Source organism: Limulus polyphemus, unplaced genomic scaffold (assembly GCF_000517525.1).
Source record: "Limulus polyphemus unplaced genomic scaffold, Limulus_polyphemus-2.1.2 Scaffold2103, whole genome shotgun sequence".
Classification (NCBI taxonomy): Eukaryota; Metazoa; Arthropoda; class Merostomata; order Xiphosura; family Limulidae; genus Limulus; species Limulus polyphemus.
Window position 1 is genome coordinate 20,698 of NW_013667713.1, and position 7,495 is coordinate 28,192.

Consider the following 7,495-nt stretch of genomic DNA (forward strand, 5'->3'; position numbering starts at 1 on the left):
CTATTACTATTATTAATACTAATAGTAATAGTAGATTTAACATAGTAGTAGTAGTACTGCTACTAGTATATACTACTACTACTATTATTAATTTTAGTCATTAATTATTAAAAGCCATAAAGAACTCCACTGGATGCTGGAATGGAAGACATAATCATATAAGAAAAACAGTTTTTATTATTTTTAATTGAAATTTTTAATTGGAAACACATGGTACATAAATTAGAAAGGTAACAAACTAAACAGTAAATACACTAGCAACTTGACAGACAAATTACACATACACAGTAAGATATAGAGTAACACTACCATATCCTTTATGTATCAAAGGAGGAGTTACCATCTAATAAAGTCAACAGTTTACTTCAGTTACAAAACTTGAATGGAGCAAATATAAGAATTGAAGCTATGTAACAATTAATGATATACAGTAAAGTTATTCAGAGGCCACTTATAGAAGAAATCCTTCAGTCTGAGACCTATGCAATAATGAGAGATGAAAGCACATATTTATCAATACAGAAAAATTTATCAGTATGTATAAGGTACGTGACGAATGGTGAAGCAGTAACAAAGTTCTTAACAAACACTGAGAATGGAAATGCTCACACCATTATTAGTCAACTGATAAGGTGCCTCACTAATTTCGGGTTTGACCCAGCTAAAATTGTTCCTCTAGCATCAGATAGGGCATGAACAATGACAGGTAAAAAGACAGTTGTTGGTGTGAAAACGAAATCAAAGTACTGCCCCTTTGCATTACAAACCCATTGTATTGCCCATCGCCTAAATTTAGCTGTGACAGATTCAGTTAAAAAGTTAGACATTCTCAAGACGTTTAAAAACAAATTTAACTCTTTGTATTATTTCATGAGAGGGTCAAGTAATTGTATTTCAAAACTCAATAGTATTCAAAAACTGTTAGGTGAGCCTGAACTTACAATAAAAGAGCCACATAGCATAAGATGGCTTGGGCTTAAAAATTCTATTGAAGCTGTGTGTGAGAGTTATAACTCAGTCCTGGTTACCCTTTCAAACTTTGCATAACTAAAAAATGCTAATGCTTATGGTTTGCACAAATACTTTTCAGAATATAAGACAGTGATGCTAGTGTCATTTATGCTAGATATTCACAATGTTCTTGTAGTGAGCAATTCCAAAAACAAAATTTGGTATTTAGTGAAATACACCCATTTATGGAAGCAACAATGGCTAAGTTAGGTTAGGTTTTCTAGAATCAGGAGGTGAAAATTCTGTAAAGAGTATGAGAAACTGCACAGAACTTAGGAAGAAGGAAAACTAGTGCTTTTATGAATGGAGAAAAGTATTCTGAAAACGTTGAAAATGAATTGTCAGACCTGAAAAAGAGGTACATATCAAGTCTAAAAAAGAATATAAAACAAAGATTCAAAAAGAAGATAGTGAGATTTTAATACTTTAACCTGTTGCTGGAACCAGTGGTGGTAAATTCAGCAGGTACTGGTAAAAGTGAAGAATCTCTTGAGGCTCTTGCACTGTTATATGGAACTGACCAAATAGTAAATGTTGTTCATGGCAGTCTCTAGGGGGAGGATGAACAAGGAGAAGAACAAAAACAAATCAGCAAACTCTTAGACAAAGAAAAGCTCAAGCAAGAGTGGCCCATGCTAAAAGGTATGATTTCAGGCTCATATAAACAATAACCTACTCAGAGTCTGTGCGAGAGGGTTATACAAATGCATAAAGAAGTGATGCCTGAGCTTGCAAAGTTATGTACAATAGCTTTATGTATAGCTGTTACAAGAGTTGAGTGCAAAAGGAGTTCCAGTGCCTAAAATAGAATAAAAAACAAATACAGATGTTCAATGAAAGCAGAAACTCCAGACAGTCTTTTGAATATTCAAATGAGTAATATTCAGTTATCAAATTACGATCCAGTTTGAGAAGTCAGGCTATGGGTTACAAAAAAGAAAATAAGAAATGGATGGCTTTGTCATATGCTTAGGGTTAAGAAGCCAAAGGAGTGTTTCAGCTCTCATAGGAGTTGTTGAACAAGTACAATATATTAGTTTAACATGTAAATATGTTATAGACGTTTATGCAGTTTAACATGTAAATATGTGAAAAACTTTGAAGTTAAACAGTTAAAAGTTCTTAGTATTCGTGCACAGGAAGTGCTGGAATCTTTTTAAATCAAGTTACAGTTCAGGGTATATTATTTAGCAGAGGCAGAGTTGTAAGAGACTTGGACACAAGAAGTGCAAAGATACTAGTCAGTTATTTGTATTCATTCAGCTGTGATGTAAAGACTTAAGCTAGTCATATTAGATTTTGAGCAGACTAGTCAAACTACACAGACTATTTTTGTGATATAGGACTGCAGGGGAGTATTTTAAAAAATAATGTCTTCTTTCTACCTTTAGACTGAAGACTACCTCTATGTGGCAAAGCAATGTCAAGGTAATGATTTGTACATGTACCTTTTTTCTCCTTAAATAAAAATATTTACACATTATAAAGCCTTAGTGTTAGGCTTTATAATATGTAAGAAAAATTTGTACTTTAAGGAGAAAAAAGGTTGACTGTTTTAAATACTCACTGAAATTTTACTTTTCAGCATTTAGTTGGATTTCAGGGAGTAAATACTAATTGACCTAAAATCTTATCTAGAGCTCTGCCTATGGTGGAAAGGTTGCCATGTGAGATTAAGATAATATCTCTGAAATTTTCTCTTGAAAAAAAGTAGAGTAGAGGGTTTCTAATTTAGTTATTTAAGATTGTTTAGGGAATTGATAGTGTTTTTATATCATCTTTCTTTGTACTTCATAGTGAGAATGGTAAGACTAGGGGACACAAGTATGAATTTTTGCAGGGTAGGAATCATATTCAGCTAATACAGCTTTGTTTTTCTAGCAGAGTGGTTGACCTTTGGAATGGGTTACCTTTAGATGAGGTAGATGCAGTTACTTTAAGGGAGTTTAGAAAAGACTTGATAAATATTTAAATAAGTGTTGGTTTGTGTGTTTTATTTTTATTTTAGAATTTAGTATAGTGGATTGGGTGGTTTAGATGCATCAAGAAGTCTCTTGTTGCCCTTAACTTGTATATATAAATAAAATAGGCCCTACGTGTATTCGTAACCGTACTGCTGATGTTGAAAGCTTTCAAAAGGCATTGTTCTTAACCTGAATATTACTTGATTATTTCTTAAAGTATTTTGAGTTCCATTAAAAGATGAATAGGGTCTCCCATCTCTCACTGTTTTACCAATCAACCATATCAGAGGTACTATTCTTGTTGTTTCTTTACTTAACATAAAGCAAGTTGCAACATTTTGTAATTAGAATGAGGAGTTATGTAAACATTGTTAGTTTTTATAAAGTATTAATTTGGCTTTTTGTGTATATCTCACAAAAATTGCAAAAAGTTATTTCTAAAATTTGATACATTTTATATGGCATTTAAGAGCCAAAGTCATCAATGTGATATTTATCTGATTTTATAATAAATTAATAGATACACAAAATACTGTTTCTTATTTCACAGAAAAAATTATACCACTTTTATTAGTGAAAATTCCATCCAGTTGTTTCTGAAGTAGAGCACTGTGTAAGTTAATCAGCTCTCTCTGTACATCCACATTTAGTCTTTAAAAAATAAGATTTTGTTCATTTTACAATAGAAATCAAGAAGTATAACACATGCATGAAAAATTGTTTTAACATCAACTATGAATGAATTCAATGTGTCCTCAGGCAGTTATTCTTAATTATTGCTTTAAGAAAGTAATTCTATAAGATATGTATGAGGATTGATCTAAGCCCAATTTTTTAACAATTATATTTTCTAAATGAACTGTTATTACAGTTAATTGACTATCAGATAATATTTCTGCTAAAAAGATAGTGTTATTTTTCCCCTACTTTACTTAGTGTCATTTAGAAATTTCCTTTGACTGTGATGGTTTTGCAGAATGACTGAGATGAGGATTGTTAATGGTATAATCGATTGGACTATTATTCTCATTGAGAATAATAATCTGAATAATTATACCATTAATGTAGTGGTTGTTTACCAGTACAAAATATTGTTTGTTTTCAGATTAGTTATTGTTTCATTATTTAAATTTTATATACGGAGAAACTATCAAAAAGTGTGTAACAGTGTGAGTGAGGATCAGAATTGTATCAACACATTTACAGAAAGTTAGCAGAAATATTGATTGAAGTAAAAATACATCTATTTATTGAGCTACATTATTCAGTTTTTTTTAGAAATATATAGAATAAATGTTTTATAATTCATTCCATTGTCCACAGAAGCAGATTCTTTAAATAAGTATAACATAGGGGTCTAAGTAGTTGTAGTATATTAATCATAATTCTAAAACATACTTTCCTCCTCTCACACTACAGCTATTACTCAACTGCTAGGGTTCCTTCCTTTACCCATCTAAGCATTGGTTTTATTTTTCTCACTTGCTCCAATCTTTTATACCCCACTTAATTGCCTTTGTCTCATGATACTCTCCACCTATGTCAATGCACCCTCTATCATGATACTGTATATAAGCACCTCAATCAGATATTATTATTACTTTTTCTTAAAAAAGCATTCATAATGGGTCTCTCTTAGTTGTTTTTTAAAAAAAATGTCATTTAGCAACCCGATGTATGGCATGAATTCCCAGATTATTGTTTCCAGCACTGAAGCAAATCAGGTCTCTCCTATTCCACCTCTGATATCTAGCATCATTCAACAGCCGGGGGTTGGGGGGGTTACTTTCAGTTGAGGCTGTCCATGACCTTATTCTTAGTGAGGTAGAGACACATATTTGGTCTGGTGGTGGTTCTTCAGTGGGCTCTGAGGCTCCACACTTTGTTATGCCCAAGAAGAAAGGAGATTGGCATCCAGTCATCGACCTTTCTTGTATATATCAATTTGTAGGTCCTTTAAGGTTCACGATGGAGATATTTCTCACTCTGCATTACCAGGACTGTGGATGGCCAAATTCGATTTTGCTGATGTGTAGCTGCACTTTCACATTGTGGAATCATCTCGCCACTGACTGCATTTTGTGCACAAGGGTCAGGTGCTGCAGTTCATGGCTCTGCCCTTCAGATTAATATTGGCACCAATATGCTCTGCCGAATAGTATGAGCTTTTCCTCATCACCTCCATTTTCTAGGCCTGTGCATACAGCATTACATGGACGACTGATTACTGCTTGCACCATCTCATCTGTTGGTGTAACATCACACCCAGATTCTACTTTCAGAAGCAATCAAGGCAGGCTTTGTTATTGGAGCTAAGTAATCAGTTCACACTCCACAACAATATCGTCCATCTCTGTGTCTTTTTTCAAAATGTATTTCAGTTGAGCTCAGCCAACTCATATCCAACTCCACATTATGGAACAGTCATTCTATCTCTTACTCACCTTTCCTTTTCCCACTGCACAGATGGTTCTTTCTCCTTTGGGGATGTGGTCATCTTTCGAATCCCTCATTCCTTTGGGGCAAGTGCACATGAGATTCTTTTAGTTGTCTCTACATAATGGATCATGAACAGCAATTCACTGGATTCCCCAGTCTCCTTATTCAGGATCAATATCTTCAATTTCAAGTGGTGTTTAGATCAGAACAATACTGTGATAGGTGTTCCTATGCTGCCACCTCATCCAGAGATCCATCTCTTCACAGATGCCTTGCTTCAGGGATGGGGTGCAATCTCAATGGTCAGAAGTCCCAGGGCCTATGGATGGATGAGAAGGTTTCCCTACATAGTGTTTTAGAACTTCTTGCTGTTCAAAGGGTGATGCCTCAAGGTCTGGACTTAATAAGGGGAAAAATCGTAATACTTCACTTGGACAATTCCACGGTAGCGTCTTACACTTCCCATCATACTGTACTCAGTCTAGGTCTCTTCATTTTCGAATCTTGGATCTTCTTTATTGGGCCCACTCTCACCGTATCATCCTACTAACTTGCCATGTTCTGGGGGTGATGAATTTGGTGGCAGGTCAATTGTCTTGACTCAACCAGATTCTTTTGGCAAAATGGATGCTGCATTTTGAGGTTTTCCATTGGATTTACACTCGGTTTGGGACACTGATGGTCGATGCATTTGTCACTCATTGGAACATTCAGTTACTGGCATTTTGGTCTCCGGTAGCTCACCCTCAGGCATTGGCAATAGATGCATTCAGTCAGGACTGGACAGGATTGCACTTCTATGCCTTCCCACTGATTCATATGTTAAAAGTTGTACTAGTTATGACTTGTTCAACTTCTTGTTGGGTTCTGTTGATAGCACTGGATTGGCTGGATCAACCCAAGTTTCTGCTTCTGCAGTACCTTCAGGTGTGCCCACCTCTTCCACTTCCTCTTTGGCCATTTCTTTTCCAGCAGCCACTACCTGACATCGTACACCAAGCCCTCCTGAAGCTCAAGCTTCATGCATAGAGGTTATGCTGTCCTTTGCATAGCATCGGAATTTAACATCTAATGTTGTCTTTACATAGTCCTACGATGGACATTTCTCAATGGAAATGGCACACATATTGACAATGGTGTATTGCAAGGAGGTTGAACCCACTTCATCCAGACATGTCAACCATAACTTGTTTTGACCTGGCTCTTTGACAAGGATTTTGCATCTTCTACAATTGCCTTATATAAGGTGGCCTTATCGAATACCTTTAAATACTCGAAACAAAAATTATTTGTTTCCCCAGTGCTCTCTGGCCTCCTCGAGTCTTTTTAGGGTCCTTTGTCCCAAATGACCATTTCATTTACCTAACTGAGATATGAAGTTGGTATTTCATGCTCTTTCTCAACATCGTTTATCCCTTTAGCCTCATGTTTCAGGAATCATCTTTCCCTTAAGATTTATTTTTGCTGCTGTTCACCTGCAGATGTCACCATTCAAAGTTTCTTGCACTGCATGTACACAGGACACTTTATCATTCTAACTACATCCTCATATACCCATACAGGTCCTTCTTACCTTAAACACTGGCAGACAGGGAAGGGGATAAATTCTTTCCACTGATTCATTTGACCACTATTTCTCACCTCTATGACCAATCGGATCCTGATTGTTTATTATATGCAGTGAGGGCCTTAAAGTGTTAGGTTGCCCACACTAACACCTTTAGACATGCTAGACAACGACTTTATATTCATTGGGATCCTTTGGTTTCCTGGGATTTATCCCTGGTTACCTTGTTGAGGTTTGTTCAAAAATTGACCTATATTATTTATTCTGGGCTCTCTTTGGAGGTGAAGAGACTTTTGCAAGTCATGTCTCATCAGGTTCATCCCATTTTTATGTTCTCAGCAGCCCAGTTGAATTGGCTGCTGGAGGACATTGTGCAGGCTGGTATGTGGACCTCCTCCAATCCTTTTATCTCACATTGCTTGCATGATCTGGCAGTATCTTGCTTTGAGGGTTTTCACCATCCTCTATAACTATCTAAACCACAACCTTATAAGGATTTGTGAGTATCTTCATT

General features: G+C 35.7%; 1 protein-coding gene across 1 annotated transcript in view; it reads left to right on the forward strand.

Annotated features, from left to right (window-relative positions):
* The window catches only part of LOC106465960 (putative helicase mov-10-B.1), a 99,701-nt gene that overhangs the window by 740 nt on the left and 91,466 nt on the right, over positions 1-7,495 (forward strand). The window lies entirely within an intron of this gene.